This window comes from Xiphophorus maculatus, chromosome 15 (assembly GCF_002775205.1).
Source record: "Xiphophorus maculatus strain JP 163 A chromosome 15, X_maculatus-5.0-male, whole genome shotgun sequence".
In the NCBI taxonomy this organism is placed as follows: Eukaryota; Metazoa; Chordata; class Actinopteri; order Cyprinodontiformes; family Poeciliidae; genus Xiphophorus; species Xiphophorus maculatus.
This window is the reverse complement of record NC_036457.1, coordinates 19,695,903-19,717,384: the sequence shown is the minus strand read 5'-3', so window position 1 is coordinate 19,717,384 and position 21,482 is coordinate 19,695,903.

The following is a 21,482-nucleotide window of genomic DNA, read 5'->3' as shown; positions in this document are numbered from 1 at the left end:
AAGTGATTTTGTCAAAAAATCACCACCTTTTCTTTCCAAAACATGTTTTAGACAAAAAAATACATAAATAAAAAATCACATTTGGCAAAAAATGACGTGCGCCAATATTTGCTTTTCTTGTTAATCACCACGATGGATACTCACTTTACCTTCATGCCGCTCCTGTTGTACCATGAAAAGTAGTTTGGGAGACATTTGGTCAAACACGCGGCTCCCATCCCATACTTCTTCCCAACAGCGACGTGCTCAGACTGGAGAGAGCGACTTTGTCACCAGCTGGCTCCTTCTCCAGCACGCTCCCACTATTTCTCATGAAGGGGATTTTTTTGTGTGCGTGGGTGTGTGTGTGTGTGTGTGTGTGTCTTGGATGGAGTGATGCTGAGCTGGCCCGCGGTGCTCATAACGACACCAAAACTCCCTGGGCCGCTGCCACCCAACTGGACCCGGAGAGGCATCAGGCGGCTCAACACGGACCTACACACACACACACACAGACACACACATATCTCCGTGCATACATCTGTTTGTTTATCCTGGCAATCACGTCGCTCATAATGCTGCGATTTTTTTTTCTTTCCTCAGAAATGATTAATTAGCTTCAGATCTAATCATGTGGAGCAATGTGACCAGACTGCCTTCGTTAATTATCACTGCGAGCACATGCTGAGCTAGGCTCACTCTGGCTGAATGAAGTAACTCCGTAGCACAGCTTTATTAAATCTAATATATGCTGTCTGGTTAATTTATTGCTGGATGCCTGCTTTATTTACACACTGGAGAAAAAAAAAAAAGGCAGACGTATCAATTTAGTCAAAAGAGTGTTTGACGCACGCATGCCCTTGGGGGAAGAAGCTTTTGGAAATAATAAAAATGTTTCCCAAATTGTTCCGGGCTTTAAAGTTTGCATTTAATATGTGCAGTTATATAACATAATCAGTATTATATTGGAGTTATATTTGACGCTAGAAGCACAGGTGTAGCTGGGAAAAATTATGCTAACAATCTAATCAGTGCCCAGCTTTATACAGAGACAATTGATTGGATTAGATATCTGCAGCTCCTCCAGAGTAACACAGACTTTCATGAATGTCTTGGCTGTGTCTGATTACCGTGTTTCCAGCCACACAGAATCATCTTGTAGCATAATCAATTCACTATGTTACCATCAGTTGTTATGAAAATGCTGTATATATACATATATCTAATATTACTTAAATTTGACCTTCAGTGACTTGAAATTGGGCCTCTGTCTCTTTAAGAAGCTCCTGCTCTTTCTGAAAGAGGCGGAGCCAGCACCTCGAAGGTGGTGCGAAGTCCACTCAGGCGTTTTACACAACTGAATGGTTGCCACGGGAGATTTACAAGAAAAAATATCAGGGTGACACTCCAGGTATGTTTTAGATGAGAGAAAAACTTAAAATGATGTAAAGCTAAAAGAAAAGTTGATTTTACATGATACTGCCCCTTTGAGCGTACTTCATTTTTAATGTTGCCTTATAGAAATTCATTACCACCCCAAATATAATGAAAACAATCCAGATTATCTGATTAGTTTGCTATAGGTAATTTTTTTTTAAGTGCAACCTTTTGTACTTAGGTAATTCAGTCAAAAGATGCACACCATCAGCTCTTCTTCTGGTTAATGATTCTTCTTCTGCCTTGAGATTCTGTCCATCGACTCCACAAAACAAATCCTTGACAAGAAACAACCCAGAGAAACACACCTTTATTAATCGAAATGACAAACGCGTTAAAGATATGAACTCTTGCGTCCAGACGTCCTAAATCCAACCCTGTTTCCAATCAATGTCAGCAACCACTTTGTGGGAAAACTTTGATGTTTCGTTGCCAAACTGTTCTTGCCAGCCTTTGATAATGTAAAGCTTGGATTTCAAGTGACAGCTAAACCCTTGCCAAATATCTCACGCGTCTACTCGTTACACATCGGAGCATTAGCATGCACTGGCGTGCCTGTGAGGACAGAGAGGTAAAAAAGAAAACAGACAGAAAGGAAGAAAAAAAAACAAAACAAAAAACAATGAGTTCCAACAATATGAGCTGGTAAAGGCATGTTTTAACCCAGAGCTCCTATTCGTGACAGCTATTTCTTCTTGATTTATGACCTAGAGGTGAAACAGAGTTTCCCCGTCCACCTCGGAGAGAGCAAACTAATGAACCAGATGCATTATTTATTATTGAAAAAGGAAAGCCTGGAGAAAAAAAAATCCGCGGCTTCGCTGAAAAACACTGAAATGTTCCAAATGCAGAGAAAGAATGCTGTTTCTCCCTGCATGTCAAGCTCAGGCCCATGCCAAATGCAATATTAAGTATACTGGTGGTAATGTGAGTAGATGAGAGAAGATTTCGCTTCTAGGAGATTGTGTGTTGTCCTGATAAGGGTCGAAAAGACATGCAAGCTGTTGTAAAAAATATATCTGGATGGAATTTAAAGCGATATTAAAGGGATGTTTTGATGTGAAGTTCAGGCAGAGCTTCACATCAAACTAATGGTTAGTGTGAGCACAGCCAAAAACAAAGCAAACTTTTACCTACTTAAAGCTACTCCGCTGTCAAAAAGGTCACGGCGGTTTATAAAAACCCTATTTTAGAAACCTTTACGCCGACGTCGCATTCAAACTGAAAGGTGGGAGGCAGCGTGCTTCCACTGACATTCCTACATGTAGCATGTACTGAAAGATATTCAGAAATAAGGCCTGGGACTTTAATCTATGTAATTAATTCCAATTAGTTACATTGATTATAGACATTTTAACGCTACTAATCCTTTTTGTTTGTTTTTCATACAAAAGTCCCCAGCTGGAACCTTTGTATTTGTATGTTCCTTGTACACCCATAACTCTGACGCACAAAGGTAAAGGGAATATTTATTTATATAGCACATTTTCAGCAACAAGGCAATACAAAGTGCTTATCAGTATATCAGCGAAGCTATCCAAGCCTAAGGCAGCATCTCAATGCTAAACATGTTGCAGCAGCGCAGACACTAACGTCAACATGCACAGTTCCACATTTCGAAAGAAAGTCATTTTCAAACAAGGTCCATGAGTCATCAGGGCTTCATGAAACACTTTAGACATACTGTAGATATAACATCACTTTGTACCAATTTGATGGTTGAATAACCAAAATAACAGATTACAACTATTCTTTCAATAATTTAATAGCAAAAGGGCTTTTAAATTGAAAATGTTGCTTATTGCAATTAAATAATTTGCCGACCCTTCAATTGACTGTATTAAACATTGCCACTACCTCTTTTATGCAGATAGATCATACTTGGACTCATTTTATGTTTAGATTGCTCACCACGTTTCAGACAGGAAGATCATTGGTGGTGCACCGCCTCCAACGTTTATTTTTCGTGGATTCTCTGTAAACGTTTCATTTAAATTAATTCTAAACTACTTACATCCGTTTTGAAGTGTAACAAAAAGATATATTTAACAGGCAGCGGTAATATTTGTTTAGATTATAGTTGTAGAAATCAGGTTTAGTTTTAGCTTCCTGTCGGTCCAACCTGCAAATTTATCATCGGCATCTAAGATCACTTTATTTATTTTTTTTACAAGAGTTAATAAATTTCTTAGCCAAAACTACACTTCAAATGTTCTGAACTTCTACCAACTCCTGCATGTTTAATGTTTTTTTAATATATATAACATTGCCATTTCCAAGCAAGGATAGGCTCTTTCCAGGGGTAAATTTTTCTTGTGCTGTTCTGAAGGATGCAGAAAGCTTCCTTTTTTAAATTTATAATTCATTTTTTCTTCTATCTGGTCAGTGTTCTTGTGGTTTTTATGGCTGGGGGCCAGTAAGCCACTGGTTTGCTGCTTTGCACATCAAACTCTTCAAATAGTTTTGAGGGGGGAAAAAAATGCATTTTCTTTTTTTTAATATAGAACTAGGGGTGAAATTCTGGGAAATACTGCTTTTTTGCTTTCACAGTGATTTACTGTAAGCACATTCGAGATTTGTTAGACGTGACAGAAGGGAAAGCCCTTTAGGATGTAAAAACAAACCTAAATTAAACCTAATGCTTCACTTTTATTAAGATCCATGTTTTAGCAAACACAGGAAATAAGTTATGGGCAGCTGCAGCCAGCGGGGCTCACCCTTTGCTATTACTGTTTATCTCTGTTTTTCTTCCACGCGATAAGTCAGTACTCTGGCCCAAAAGCTTTGTTGGTTTTAACCATAATGTCATCAATCATGGCAGCGTTTAGCAATTCCTTCACATTAACAACATTCTTACAAAAAAAATCCTTATTGGCTTGACTGCAGTAAGTGAAATATGTTCAAGTAGTCTGGATGTGACGCTAGAGAAGTTTTATTTGTGCTCTACAAAATAAAAAAAGAGAAATAACAACGTGCCTAACCTAAAAGATTCTATCAATTATTATTATTTTTGGTGGGATGTGTCACCGGCTGGTTGCTTTGTAACTGGCAACTGATGCCTTAAAGTCACTTTCTAAACTTTTCTCATAATCTGCTGTGAGGAAGTGGGATTTTATGATAAAATGCATATTCAGCAGTTTCTCAGTTTGTCATGCTTCATTGGAATCAGCCAATGGGGACCAGAAGCCAAATAAATGGCAGAAGGGTGTTCAGTCATGTTTTCAGAAAATGTTACAGAATTCAGTTATCAGCAGTAGAAACAAAAATAAGCTGTTACACGTTGATTTAAGTGCATGAATACAAAATATTTTGTTTCCTTAAATGGTAGAAGGAGGGAAAAAATTATTATCTGTGTTTATTTTATGAAGGTACTAACTGGCAAAGTGGCGACTTGACCCAGAGTATTTATTTTCTGACTGGCAAGAAAAAACCCCCAATAACTAAATGTTGCATTCAAAGATTCTAGTCTTAAAGCACAGAAAAAAAACATAATCATGTGATTATGATTATTCCATACTGGAGTACATTTTTAGCCATAACTTATTTGTGATGTGCCCATTTTCGCAGTGCGTGCCACTACATGCTTTTCCGTTACAAATATGTGTCAAACTTTATCTGTGCTCGGCTAATGTCGAAAGAAAACTACAGGTTTTTCCAATTGCGACGTTTCTGTTAAAGAAGAAATGCAATTCAAATAATTCTTGAATAAGTTTGCTCATGCAATAAGTCACTAAACAATCTACGCCGTCGTCCTCCTTCTACTTCCCGTCATCTTCTTTGTCATTTCCGTCAGTAGTAACTTCCGGTTGTTGATCTTGTGTAAAGCATTTCTATTACAGTTTTTGAGGAATTGCACTAAAAAAACCACATCATCCTAGTGCTAAAACTCTTTATCAAAAATTGAGTTTTTTCTTCTTCTTTTTTTCAAAATCACCATGTTGCCATTAAACCAATACATTTTAATAATCCCAATTTGTGCGTTTCTAACGTCGACGGAAACACGGCTACAGTTCATAAAGATTATTTCTCACATTTTATAACCTGAGCAACCCAATCATCTGTCTGCCACTTTAGATTGTGGTGAACGGAAACAACATTTTGCTGAAACTACATCTCTTTATTCCTACCCAGATGGCATCATTTATCGCACAAGCAAACAGGAAATACCGCGCGCATCCCAGTCATTTGGAATGACGACAACAGGAATTCAGACTCTGGCTTGTGGCTTTGATGGGGAGAAATCTGGCCGTTCACGGTGGCTCGAAATGCTGTCAGCGGCGAGGCGGCTCATCTTCTCAGGTGACGAGAAGATGAGCCGCTTGTGCAGTATTTTATTTTATGTTTCTCTCATCGACACTTGGTTAACTTTGAGCCACGAGATAAGACGGCTATTTCTCTGACTGCTAGTCAGCCTAATCTGCATTGACAGCTGTGTGATGACACCAGGAATTAGTCGTTGCTCATGCAAATAGAGCGCATATGCTAATACTGGAGCTAATTGTTCTTTAGAGAGGGTAGGAGGGGGATGTTGGGCGGCTTGTCATATGGAAGTTTGTTGGATGAAGACGTGAGCCTGCTTTGTGTTCCGCCACCTGAAAGTTTTCCGGCAGCCCTCATTACAAACATAGAGGAGACCGAGCTCTGAAACAACAACATTCAGTTCGGATTTTGACAGATGGCAAATTTGTGGAATATTTACCTTGCTCCAAATTTGAGCTGAGCAGAAATTCTGTCGCTGAGTGTGAAAAGTACATTCATAGTTGTCAAATGGCAATTGTGTATTTAAATTTATGAGAGAACTAGAGGTGTGCAGTGATCAATATTTTGGTATCGATCCGGTGCCAACTAAATACCAAGTAAATACAGTAAATAAAGTATCGGTATCTGTGACATGACCCCGTATCGCCAATACCGATGCTTTTTAATCACCTTCAGGTGTTTTTGTGTTTTGTTTCCTTTGAATTGTTTTGCTCAAACCTAGGACAGAATTTGGATAATGTCAATAGGCATCAGCAAAATATCTTAATTTCATATTAGCACGATTTGCAGGCATATTTCTTCAATAATAAAAAAATTATCATTCAAAATCAAAATTTTCTTTGAGGTAGAGTTGGGAAGCTACAATGCGAAAATAAAATAGAATGTCAAGATGAAATCAGAAACTAGAGTATTGATCTCACCAAGATAGCATTGATCCGATACCGATATCGACTTGGTGTCGATATTATCGATGTTTTGGATCGACCCCCCCCACTTTGAGAGCAGACATCATCCATTAGGGGTCAGTCCAGACAATTTTATTAATACTATTCAACATGTACAGTACTTTACAAAAGTATTCATTTACTTAGAAATTGTTTGCATCAAGCTTGTTTCAGTCCGTCATCTCATGGAAAATAGAATGACACCTACCAGGTCATGGCTGTCTAAAGCTCAGAAGCTTAGCAGAGAACCAGCCAACAGGTTTTACTTTAACTCTTTCAAAAAAAAAGTTGCACTGCCAGAAAACTGCCAAACAGCTGAAACACTGAAGCTAAAATCCCTCCGTCAAGAGCTGCTTTTAACCCGTAGTCACTGGAACTTTGACCAACATATTCAAAGTGTATTGATAATATTGATGACGGCACTTCACACGTTATTAGTTTTTCAATTGGTGACCATATGACGTCTTTAAGACTTTGCGTTTTTTATGATGGAAAGCACTTTGAACTCCTTCGTTGCTGAAATGTTCTATACAAATAAACTTGATTGATTGATAGGATAGAAAAGCTTTTGACAGAACATTATTTCCATGAAATCCACAGATGTGACCTTTGTGGAAGAGTTACAAGAATAAAAAAAGCGGTTAAATGTAGAATTAAAAAGACCTACTTGCCACATTCTGGGTAGGAGACACAACAAATATGCAAAAGAAGAAGAAGAGGCTCTCAGCAGGTACATGGAACTTTTTGGCCAACATGAATCCGATAATGATTGCATCCAGCCAAACCAGACACCAACTCATGTAAAGTAACAGTCCTGGTATAACCCAGTTGGTCCAATCTCTAAAAATCATGTCAGAAAACACAACAGAACTTGTTGGGAAGTGTTCAATCATCATATTGAAATGGATTCATGATGACTTCCACTATCGGTACCAAAACAATTATGACTAAACTCTTTTAACAGTCGTGATGAAGCACTTTGCAACTAATCCTAGCAGAAACTAACAAAAGTAGCAACCTTGGTAAAAGAAAAAGCTCTGTGAAACATCACATTTTCAGTTCTGTAACATTCATTAAATCACCGCCTTTCAGATTTCTTTTTTTTTTTTTCACCATCCTTAGGAATTCAGGGTCTCGGGTAACATTTACCGAGGCCTTGATTGTCTTTTGAATGTTGCAGGAAGTTCATTACCACTTGATGCAAATTTAACGCCTTCTCAAATGCCCCGACTCCCCAGACCTTTCCTCAACAATCTAAGGGCATCGGGCTCCCGCAGCTGTCCGGCACTCTCAAAGTTTTGAATAATTGATGCCCGCGGAGGCAGTTGGGAGGGGAGGGGAGCGCTTTCGGTTTGCGGTGTAATTAAGAAATGGCTGGAGCGGCTGAGGTCGGCAGGAGGTATCAAACAGCTTTCAGGGAGAAATCTCAAGGAAAACTACTCATGGAATTGTTACTGAAAAAATCAGAATCATCCTTTGCTGACTACAGAGCGATTGTCAGGGTCCTGGCTAATTACTGGGACTGCATTGAGTTTCAGGAGAGTACAACAAAAGAAAATTCCTATACTGATTTATATTGCTCTTTCATATGATCATATTGGCTTGGATAGCTTTCAACTCTTATACTTGCCATACTTATAAGTAATTTTTTTTTTTTTAAAGAAGTGAGCATGGCACCTTTCCACTTGAAAAGCAAAAGCAATAATTGCATACATTTAATATTTATCTGACTGTACTTTGAACTATTGTAAACCAGATATCCGATTTAATGCTTAACACCTTGTGTAACTCTTGTCCAAAGCATCTGAGCTGTATTTTGTCCAGTCTTACCAATATGGTTGAACCTTGCTGTAGATTAGTAAAGTCACATAAATTGCCTTTTTTTTTTTTTGCCAAATATTTGCTATTTATTTCTCTATTTGAGTTTCTTGAACAAATTAAGTCTCAGCTTTGTGGTTACAGTCTACATATTGAGTCCGGTTTCTGTCTTTCCCGCTAACCTAAAAAAGCCCATTTCCTATTATAATCTCCTTATTGTGCTAATTTTTCAAATCAGGCCATGACAGTGAAGCCCATTGGACCTGCTGTACTGTACCGCAGACCACCGCTGCTCTGCTGGCGGTCCGATCAAAGGACAGGCCTTCTTGGCCCCGCCTGGCTTCCTGGGTTCACATTTCCAGTTAACTACATATAATTTGGATTTCTGCCACGGGGTAAATAGAACACAGGCAAGCCCTGGGAAGGCAAAAAAAAAAAAAAAAAGTCTATAATCCCGGCTGGAGGTAAATTTGCACTTGTTCGCACGAGCATATATAAGCGCACCAGTGCATGCGTTCTACTTTTTTTTGATTTCCTCTCACTGATTCAGTTGAGCACACCCACATACACACACGCAAGATCAATGACCCTCTGGGTTACCGATGTCTCCGCCCCGACCACCCAGCGGGACATCCCAGTCTTGTTTGTCTGGGTGGCCGCGGAGCACCTTTGGGGGGTCAGAGTTTAAGCTGGAACAGTATTCCTGGCAGCTGAGGCGGTGCTGAGCGGTAAGACGGAAACAACAATAGGCCGGGCTCCAACTTGAACCCCGGAGGGACTGTCCGGTTAAAGGAATACAGCTAGTCTGGCTCCATTAGACATCAATAAATCCAGCCTGGTTTGTCTGAGCAAACATACACAAAAAACACAAACGAGTCGACAAGAAAGTCACAAGCGCCAAAATATGGAAGCCGCAATTTATCATCTGGAACGCAAAAGATTAGTATGACGTGTAATTATGCATTACTCCTCTGGTCGCACAGGAATTTAGAATAGTTCAACCCAATGTCTTAGTAAATCTCCTTATCCTGCTCTTAATGGTTAGATATATCATCCACTCACCATATAACCACGATATTTTTCTCTTGCCACAAGTAATTTTTCTCTGTTTTGCATTTTTGACTTCTGTACTTCATCAATTCTTTTGTCATAGCTAAAAAGATGACAGGGCTTGAAAGCAGCAAAACAGAAGCAAAGGTAGGACACCTTGTGGTACGCCAAAGGTCAGATGAGCCATTACTTTGGTAATGTCACTCTAGATAACAGATATGTTATTGTAATCTGGATGTTTCAGGATGTAAGAAAAATATATTTTTCTTCCATACTTTTCTAATTTCCAGGGTTGAAACACACAACTAGTTCATGAAACGATGCTATTATTTTCTATTAAACTTGAATCAGGCCTGAATGGCACGCTGACCAATGAATGACGCCCATCGTTCCTTTGAACTAGAATAGATAGAAGTTCAAACCCAAACATATATTTTAAAACCATCAACCTTTTATGTCCCCCATGTAGAAACACTGTCTGGTGAGAAGGACTTTGACTCCACCGAGTTTATTGAGTTTATTTCCACAATTATCTTTCAAGGAACTTTTGATTGTCACATTTTAAAGAACGTCTCGCCTCTGTCACCTTCACTATTTTCTTTTTTTCCCAGAGTGTTTGATGGATAGGACTTAAAGTTCCTCTCAAATAAAGAAACTTTTCCAGTGAGGCAGTAAATGTACGGAAGCAAAAAGTGAGCAGCCGAGGTGTTGCTTTATCATTCAGCCTTCTGTCAAGTCTAAATGGAGCTAATGAGATTTGTCTTTACTGTAATGATTGCGTAGAAAATTTGAGAATTAAATTAAAGACACATTTATCTTTAAAGAATCTGTGTTCTTTAAAGATAATAATCTGAACTGTCAAGGACTTTGAGATAGGCAGTGTCCACCAACATGTATTACAACTGAGAATTTTACGAGTTATTTTAGTCAGCCAATTTATACATCACTTTAAATAAACAGGTTGTTAATGTAGTTATCACAACAATGTTTTATTGCACTTTTTTAGGCTGTTGCTGGAGAAAAATCTTAGTGTCCAGCTTTGATCATAGGTCATATTTCATCAACATCTACACAGATCAGAGTCACTGGGGCTACTGACAGAAATAAACAGATATTTAACCCTGGGGACATTTAATTCTTTATTTATGGGTATGGAGACGAAGCCTTTGCATTACACAACAAACCTCTGAATGAGATGGTACCATTTTGAATGTCTTGGAACATACCTTGTTTGATATTGGGTTGTTTTAGTTTGACTAGTTCTACCAAAAAAAAAAAAATTATAGATGTATTGTGTTGCACTTATTTCAATATAACTGTTTTTCCCCCTTTTTTGGGGGGATATCACTCCTCCTAGTCCGCTAGGGGGCTCTACGGCTCATTTACCTTGGTTTAAGTGACTTGACGGCGAACCGGAAGTGGTCTAATTTCGCCGTGGGCTGAAGCAAGAAAGCTAAATTGACCTTAAAACTGCTTCTTACTTGCGTTGTTGAGTATTGCCCTACATGGTGAGTTGATGTTGAATGCTGTAAACTATTGAGAGATACGTCTTTTGTTCTACATGTGGGTTTGGTAAATTAGCTTCAGGCTAATGAAAATGGTAGTGGTTAACAGCTAACTAGCACAGCTAGCTCTCTTATTGCACAGTGGGGTTTCATTTTGATGTTTATTATACTGTATAGTGTTCAGAGAGTGAACTACCTGCTTCATAATTTGTTGGTTAAATCAAAATGAGTGATGATGTGCTCACATGGTTTATGAGAAAGGTTTAAATCGGAGTTATTTGAATATTATGCAGTACTAAGTAGAGTTTACCTGGCATGTCTGCATAATGCACCAGGCAATAAAATAACAATAACGACTAACTTATATTCTTAGTAACATTGATAATCTAAAATAATTTGAAAATTGCTTCATAAAAAATGGATGTTTCTCATCATGAATTACACAGCTTTTTCATGCATTTTAATAAATAAACCAAGAATAATTATGAAACTGTAAATCCCGCCGGGTAAGAAAAAGCATCACACTTCCAGAACCCGACTATGTTATGTAAATATTTCACAGATTAAAGTGGTGACAGAATTTCCTTTAAGCAGCGCAATTAACAAATCCAGCTGAAAATATCTTCACACATTGTGGTTTTTTTTTTTTCTTTAGTAGAACATATATCCGGTTGGAAGTCCAGTCCATATCCAGATGAGTTCATTAGATTCCCAGTCACGCACATGCTGTAGGTTATCAAAAGCAGTTGCGAACCTACAGATGGAAATCTCGTTACCGTGGTGCGTTTTCTCGTTTGCATCCATCTTCCCATGCTGCCGCAGGAATCACGGGACGAGCCCTGATCATGTAAATCGCAGAGTGTTTTTAGTATGTACATATTTTACCATGTTAATCTATCTGACAGACCCAAACATAATGCTGACAAGGCCTTCTCCCCTCGGTGCTCCGTAGGCCAAGCTTCATAGCGCGTGCGCGCACACACTCTCTTCGCTTCTGTCTAAGATAAAACATAAATAAATCATCGTATTCATCAATATTCATACATGACCGTGTCTTTCTTCATGCAACGTTGTCTACGGCTTTTGTTAATATGTGCAACACCGCCCGCCCCGCCCCCACCTGCTTCTGGATTATGTTGGTTCTATCAGCGCTCCAGCCATTCTAGGTGGCAAAAAAAAAAAAACCCCTCTCAACAGAAAAGTTAGCAAATTTGTCTTTATTCCTTTCCTCTGATGTCCGCAGCGTTCTCGGGGGAATTGAAATAGTTTCTGGCAAAACAACACTTGCTTTTTCTTTTCCTTCTTTCTTTCTTTCAGTGCTTTTTCACTTCCAGCCTCTGAGAGGAAAAGAGAGAGCTAGGGGGAAGCGCTCCATCTGCACCGGTTGTCAGGTAACTGTGCCGACACATCTGCGTCTGGTTTGGGAGCGCTGCAGCTGTGACCTCTGGTTTGATGTGCAAAAAGAAAACATCTAATATGGCATACACCATCTGCAGCTGAGTGGAGAGGAGAGGGGAGGAGGAAGAGAGCGGGATGGAGGGAGATGGAGCATTTTAGAAATCCCTATTTGTTCTCCCTGTCACTCGCTGCAATGGGAATGAAAACACTGCATTTGTTTTGCGCTCATGCGTTGGCTGCCTCCGCTTTCTCTTTATTGGATTTGAAGGTTAGACAAGATGAACAAACAAAATAAAAAAGAGCAAAAATCCAGAGGCCGTGTCGCCGAAGTTGAGTGACAGACCTCCGATCTGTTAGATTTTTTTATTATTATTATTATTATTGGAGGCCGTCTAATCTGCAGCTGTTGCGTCTGAAATTTAACGGTCTACGGTATGTGAATCGACATGCCGGGTCGGTTGGGTTTCGTTTCATTGCGACTGAGGGACTCGAGCTCGTTTCACGCTCCCTAGATAAAACAATAGATGACATTTCTGCTCATCTGCATCGCGTTTTTATTGCCTACATTATGCGGAAGATGTCCTGCAAACAGAAAATAAAGCGCGTCAGCAGGTGTTTCAGATGTTCTCTGCTGGCTGGAAGTTTGAGTCTAGCACAGGGACTTCCAGAAAGCATTCACAGTGCTTGAAAATTGTTAAAGTTTGCCACTTTGCAGCCCTAGAAAGTTTAGTATATCCTATTGGGATCTTATATAATAGGACAACTCAAGGTGCTACATAATGGGTAATAGAGTTCTCTAATTCTCTCGTCTAAGGGTCTTATTATTTGGAGTATATAAAATCCTGTGCCTTCAAATCCAGCTGCGTTTTGAAGTTAAAACGGGGGCGGAGCTACAGAGGTACAGTCTGATTGGATACCTCAAGTGCTGCACTTCAAAAACACAAAATCTTACCAAGTGTTTTGGGTCTAGCTTCTAGTGCAAATATCTTAGTATTTGCACTAGAAATACTAGTAAACAATAAAATAGTTTTGTTTTATTAGTACTAATAAAACAAAACTAACTTACTTATTTCACTTAAAACGTTTTCCCATGTTAAAAGTGAAATAATCTGCCAGTGGAATTAGTAAGTTTTCATCAATATTAAGGAATTATTGACCTAAAAGAAGCTGCAAAGTTACTTGTAAGTTTCTTATTTCAAGTATTCTATGATATTAGCACTAGAAACTAGTCCAAAAAAACTTGATAAGATTTTGTGTTTTTGCAGTCCACCCAGCTCTTGAAAGATGCACGATTACAGTAAAAGACATAGACACATGATATATGATTAGTCTGCATGGCGACATTATATGATGCATAATATACACACATTTGCTGAGCTAGTTTGCCAAAAGACATTGGGGGGGGGAGTCCAGGTATTTAAAGCTGGTAAAGACATACCACAAGTTTTGACTCCACACCGAATGAAAATGCATTTTTAGATTTTTACTATTAAAGCAACACAAAAATCATGCATCACTTGTCGGGTTGGGCATTTATCGTTTTTTTCTTATTGTGATAAGTTGCTTCCCATGATGAAAATTTTGATGTATTGTTGCCTCGATAAATTCCAATTAATGGTGTTTTTAGCTCCTCAAAATAGACGCACTTTTCTGTTTTCTCCACTATTTTTTTAACAAGAGGATCAATAGATATCAATAAATATGATTGAATGCAGTTAAAGTGTGCAAATCAAATTTTTTATGTGACTGGTCTCCTAAAGAAGGGTATTACAAATAGATATGGGTTTTTTTTCAGTGGGGTTATGATTTTTGTGTCATTAAGTCATAGCTGCACAGATACCTAAAAAAGACGTGATCATTCTTATCACTTTTATCGTTGTCACAATAGTACCAAAAATAAATCACAGTAAAACTTTAAGTTCATATTACCCACCGCTAATTGCTTATTTTAACAATTTTGCACCACTGTGTGTAAGTCTAGCTCAAAGAAACCTTAAATAGCACGCTGAAATATGTGATTATAACATGATACAATGATTAAGGGGTATGAAAACTTTTGCCAGGGAAGGTATACGTTTTGTTTTGGATTCTGCTGCCATCCAAAAGCAGAGACAGGCTCTCAGCCATGAGACTTTGGGATGATTTTACTCCCCACTGGGCTGCATGTGTTTGCATGTACCCACTAGAGAATTGATCCTGTGGGGGTTGACAGGTGGGCTGATGGGAGTTTCTGCGGTACCGCTGCCTTGTGCATAGCAATAGGATTAATGCTTTTGGAGGAAATATCTGTCTGCTGGCTGCTTTCTGTGACTGTGTTTTAGAGAGGAGAGGGGGACAGAGGTTGGAGAGTCGGGACCAGGAACCCTGTGGTGCTAGGCGTCAGGCAAGCTAGCATACCCTTATTAGGAAATTTTATTGACCATCTTCCGCCAAACTCTATACCCTGAACCGTAACCACATCATTCCTGATCCCAGCCGGTACCTAAACTCAATTTACACCTTTCCCCCCTAACCCCGACCGCAACCCTAGAAATAATACCAACCTCCTTTGGTCTGCGCGCAAGTCCATGTTATGAATACCGGACCCAAACAACCTTGGTATTTTATTGTATTTTCCCTGAATGGAGAACACTGTGGCGGCACAAATGAGGAAACGCAGACACACACGCCCACTCAAAAGTGAAAATTAAATACCAGCCCAACTCGTTATCTCTCCCCCAGCGTTGGTCGACAGCAGACCGCCTTGGATTGAGTCTCCACATGTTTCCGTGTAAATTTGCAGAGGAACACACATCCAGATTTCAAGGGACTCCGGTGAAAGCTCATTTGTCCAAACCACAATTTTTTGAACCTGGGCGAGCTGACGCGCAACTAAATTGCTTTTGCAGATGTGCAAAAATAATATTGTATCAACAAGCGTATGTTGGAAAGCCCTTATATTTCAACCCCAAATCAGTTTGCAGGACTGCTTTTATATTGGCTGTGCCTGTGCTGTACATTAAGAACGAGTTCTGCTCCTTGTGGTTTCTGAGGTTAACTGTTTACCCTGTTGGAGTGAATTTATAATTAGCTTAAGCTTCTCAGATGCCAGGTAGTTGTTGCTTGACTTGTCACGGTTCGAGATTTCTGTTTTCTTTTTTTACACATTTCAGAAGCTCATTTCATCTCATAATAGACTACTGAGGTAAAACTAGCCTTCCAGTTCTTTACAGAGGAGCCTGTAATCCAAAGCAAAACTCTTCAATTCCTGCAACACAGGTTCATTATAAAAAGAACATTACCCTTAAAGAACATTAAGTTATGGATGAAAAGTGAAAATTATAGGAATCCTACATTGGCCTATTGTGGTTAAAAGGTAGTTTGGTTGACTGCAAAAATCTGACTTAACATATTTGTTTAGCTTGAATAGGACTTACTAACTAGCATTTAAAAAAAAAAAACAATTTTCGCAATGTTTTTGTGGAAACGATACAATAACTTTCTAATCTGCTATAGCCATTTAAACACTTCTATGAGCTTAAAGCATTCAGAAGGAATAAAGATTTTTGTGAAGATCTGGTTATTCCTTCAAAGAATTACCACACTTTTAATGCAGCCCTGTTCTGAATAGTGCCTGTATAAGGGAGTCAGTCGTGTGAAACTTTCAAAATTCTGCTCCAAGAAGATGGGGTGCGTTACTTTTCTGCACTGCCACCATCTTGCTTATTTAGGATTAGCTGACCTTCTAGTAATGAAACGCTAATGCTGTATGAGTGCCCCAAGTGGTCAAAAAGATGTATCACTTTTGGTCTCAAGCGTCAAGCCTTCAGTGGTGAGCTTAAACGATGTTAATTTTAGATCTTTGCTGTAATATTCTGGTCAAGCTTTGGTTGATTCTGTAGCTGTTGCCCACAAATGAGGTGTAAATGGTGAGAGGTTTTTGCTGTCCGGTAGTCTGACTTAGCAGATGAAGTTGTGTATGCTACAGTTTCAAATAGTTTTTAAGGTGATGCTGGAACCTTGTTATATGATATAGTTTTGTTTTTTTTGCAGAGCCGGACATGCAATAGTGTGTTAGGGTGCTACCATTTGCAGCAGAGAGTTGGGTATTGCTAAAAGTTGTTGTCTGGCTTCACTCAATATATGAAATAAATCTAACGTTTAAGTCAAATGAGCCTTGACTTAAAAGTTCTTTAATCTGGGTCACATGTCTTTTTGCAATCTCAGTGTTGCCTGTGTAACTAAGGCAAAGTGAGATGAAGTTAGCGTGCAAAATTTCCTCGTTGAGGTGCCAATGTAGCATTTGTCAGGCTGAAAACCTTAGCTTAGTGGAGTTTGGCACAAGCACAACTCTTTTATCATCAAAGGCACCTACTCTCTGAATTCAGAATGGTAGCGTTGCTTTTGAAAGCACGTCATAGTACGACAACGTCGGCTCAAGCGTTTTCAAAGGGGATTGTTTTGGCAGCCACATTGTGGAGACATATTGAAGAAAATCCTGTAAAATGAAGTACACTATGAAGAAGTTTTTAAATTGTCTTATTGAAAAACATCATCACCACACTGTCCTGGTTGTCTACATGGTGTGTGTGTGCGGGTGTGCTTGTGTTCATCTTGTAGTGACAAGGCACTGCTCAAAAGGTCGAGCATTGAGTTTGTTGAGGTGAGTCAGTCTTACATCAGTTCAGACAGTTTCTGGGTAAACTAGCATGAGACTAAATAATGTTAACTTCTGGATAGAAAGGTGCTGAAGAGGTATTTATTTTAAACAGCAGGTTTTCATAAATGAAAGGCAGTACACAATGTTGTTATAAAGGTACAAGTGATTGAAAAGTCAAGGCTATAAATCACATCAGCAGTGAATTCAAATGGCCATGCAATGTCAAGGATTTGAAATGACTGGACGTTCAACTTAATTAAAAGATAAAGCAGTTAGTCTATATAGGCAACCGCATTAAATAGCAATCTACAGCTGGTTAGCAATTAGGCAGAAGAAATTTCACCTCTATTTGAATCTTGTTTTAAAGTTTTTGGGTGAATGTTCAAACCATTATTGTACCTTAGACAAAGCCAGTTTATCAATTTCACTAAGCTTTAGTTAATTTAATTTAGAAGCAATTTCTGCCTTCATGACAATTACAGAGAATGTTGATTAAACGACTTAATTCACTGAAAGAATAAATTGAACTTTCATTATGTAGATATGGTTTTAAAATTAAACTAGATACCTGGGTACAGCTAAAACAAAATGGCAAAAATAAGACTTCTTTTTGTTGTTATAATGTTGTTTATTTGATTACTAACAGCAAAAGACAGTCAATATGCTGTAGGTTCAATGAAATCCCTTAAAACAAACCGACTTGCTACATTTCATTCCACTGTAAGAAAAAACCAGGGATTAAGAATAGATCTAAGCTATGGCGTAAGGTGCCACAAGACTTCTCATTGAAGTAAAATCTGTCTTAGAACGTGCTATCCACTTGATCTCAGCATGACTTCATGTGATGAAATAAGTGTAAGAAAATGAAGCAAGTGTCAGCTATTATGGGTGTTTGCTTGACAGCTTGTATCTCTGTTTTGGACTCTTGCATGGAAGGAAGAAAGGTTTTTCTCAGGTTGCCCTGTCAATTGAAATGCCTAACTTAGCTTTTGGATCCATATTTTTAATCTATGTATGTTTTGTAATACGTAGTATTTATTAAAACAAACAAAACATAGGATAAAGAGGGTCTTAACAATTTGACATCGCTGTCACAACTGGCTGTTTGCTGCTAGCAACACTTTGGTTAGCATCGGCTAAAAATCTTGCAATCTGTGCTTAAAAAAAGAGGCAATTTCACAGTTTGAATAAATCTGGATGGCTTTGAAACATCCTTATGACATCAAGGTTTTATTTGTTTAATTTTATGATAAACACTCATGCTTTAAACTTTGAGATTTATGAAGCCTCAATGTTTCATAATAATGTCACATATGTGACATTATACCCTGTCAAATATGTGAAAGAGAATAATGTGAATAGTTTCAATGTTCTTTAGGCATTAGGAGCACATTTGGATTAGACAATCTTAAAAACAACCATCTACAGAAAAAAGGTAGATGGTAGAAAAAAAGTAGAACCTGCACATGCTGCACCACAAATCAAAATCTGGAAATAACCACAATATGGAGCCATGTCAGTATGGAGTTCTACGAACGCCGAACAGTTCAAATCCACTGCAGGGAAACTGTTTCTCTTTCCTGTGTGTCTGGCTCTTGGTACTGTTCCCAGTTGAGCAATTGTGTGACAGTTTGTGTGGGTGTTGACATTAGGAAATGAAACTCTGTGACTCCGCATTAAATATTCAGCACAAACAGACGGACAGAAAGGAGGCAAACTGAACGTAGGAAAATCTGATGAGCGCGTGTGAGTGAGTCATGGCGACTGGGCCTGTGGCAGCCCGGTTGGGAGGAGGAGGGGTTGGGGTGTGGGCAGACTGTGGGGGCTGGATGTGAGAACGACGTGACGGTTTGATTTATCTGATCCGTTCTGATGCATTCTTTTGTCATTCTCCTCTGACCTCTAATCAGGGATTCATTTTCACAGGGCCGATGCTCAGCGAATCTAAATTAGCAACATTGTCCGACCAGTAATCAGAATATCCTAAGAGGTACTTTGATTGCAGATTTCCTTACAAATAGCAAGTAGCTCATCGGCGGTTTAATTGTTTGAAGAAGTTGGCGTGTTTTTATCCACAAAGACATTACATGTGTTGATACCCGGGGAAGCCTACATAAATGGGGAAAAAAAGTGTAGTTAGTGAAACTGGATCCAGCCATGGTGCGTTGTGAAGTCACAGTTGGCTTTCGTCCACTGGTGACGGACAGTAGCAGGCTTCTGACTACTCTACGGTCTTGGATCAGAATTAAAAGAAACCCCCCACTGAGGAAGTTTGGCTGAGCCCAAACCTCCTGGCTTCCAGCGAAGGGCAGAACATTGAAGACGCTGCTGCTTCGAGGACAACGTGGTTAATTAACAAAACCCAACTAAACTCCAGGTTTTCTTCCCCTGGAGTGAGACCCCGTCGCTCGCTCCTTTGCCTGCGGGTTTAATCGAGAGTGACGGCTGAAAGTGGATGCGAATTGGTGAGGTCACACTGTGAAAGGGGCGAGGTGAAATGAACATCCTCTCACCACTTTGGCAGCGAACAGCGGGAAACTTTGTACACAGCGGTAGCTTCTTCTTGTCTTGTTAACACTCTTGCTCCCGATGGCCGTGACCTTACAGGCTGACCCAATTATTCATTCATTCTATCTACCCTATTAATTATTTTCAAGATCAGAAGTGGCCTCATTTACGACCTGAAAAATGCAGAGTAAAAGAATGGTGCCATGGCAACAGATCCATAGAGAGACACGGTCCTTCTGATCTAATTTACACTGTCCGTGCTGACTGGCTGTCAGGAGACTTGGGTAAAAAGTTATAAAACGGAGTTCATGTGGGATTTGGAGAAACACCTGTTTTACAGAAATTACACTTGCCAAGGGCATAGTCAAAGTGTAAAACAACCAGAGCTGAGTTGTCAAACATAATTCTGCTTTAGACCGGTAAAAGATTTAAAACTTAAGCAAAAATCTGCCATTTCTTCTTCAAATTAGGTAAAGCATTAAATGGTTTGAACCATGAAACGATGTGTAGGATGGATGATAAGTGGGGTTGCATGAGCTTGTGCCTACTTATAAGCTGTTCCGCATTCTTGAAGGCAAGAAGTGAAGCAAACTCATGTAGCGTAGTCTTTCAATAGATATCCAGACTTTCATCCAATGACTTGTAGAATGTTTTCATGTATTAAAACTGTAGTAGCTGTAATCTTTGATTTTTTTTATTTTTTAAAAGACACTTTCTGGCAAATCTTTGCTTTTGGCTGTCTTGGTCTGCCTGACCTCAGATAGTCTTGTTACATAGTACAGCCAAGGCCAGATCTGCCTTCTACATCTGTAAGGTTGGACCAGTGGAGCTGTTTGCTGACCTGCAGTTTCTCAAGTCTTATCTTGAAGTAGACCAACAGGACCTTCTATCACTGTCAGATTGTACCATCATGGTAATCAAGGCCTGTAGTTTCTACATTACTTATTCTTTGTGATAGGGTCCACACTTTGAAAACCCTAACCCCATGGTTTTCCTCACCTGGCAGTCTTCCCATTGCCCACACATCTCTTGGAAATCACATATACCGAAAAAGAAAATCTGGACCCCAACCCTCACCAGTCATGTTTCTCTCAATGTTTTTTTGTTTTTTTAAATGTATCTTATTAGAAACGGCTGACCGAAATGGCAAAGTTAGAAATAACTTCTCAATTTTGCAAAAACGTTTTTACTGCTTGACGGTTTTGGTTTTTCAGATAAAGAGCTACTGCGCAAAAGGGGAGCCGAAAACACATTTGTCGTATAACTTCTGACAATGCAAACTTTCCCGTCCACTGGTGGGTCTGTGCCTTACCAGAGGCCAGACTTCATAGTCTCAATATTTTAGATATGTGTGGTCCATGCTAGCTGGCAACTTCTGCGTATTATTTGTCGCAGCCATGCGTAGCGTCAACGCCTGACGAAGTTACTCTTTGCATAGCCTGGTTAATTCGCTCCAAACCAGCAGATGGACACACACCTAATTCGCCTTTTTCTTTTTTGTGACACCACAATACATTAAAGATCTGCTGTTGTTGTATCAACCTTTGTTGATTCTGTTGCATGACTTTGTGTTTTTGTGTTTGCTATGATGTAAAGCACTTTGAAATGCCTTGCTGCTGAAATGTGCTTGACAAATAAAATTTGACTGATTGATTGATATTCCATGCACTACATTGAAACCTTTTCCTGTTGGCAAACTTTGTGAAAGACACCAAGTTACAGATAATCCGTGTCCAGTATCTGACGTCCTTCTTGACACAATTATTGTAGGAATATAGAGAGCTGTCCTGCTAAAAAAAACAAAACCCTAAAAAATAACAACCAAAAAGCCTTAAAAAAACACTTTTGTGGATTATGTTATGAGGTTACAATTTACTGTGCTGTAATAGTAGGAGTCCTGTCTGGTGAGCCAGATAAACCTTTTTTGATGGATTAGGAACCATG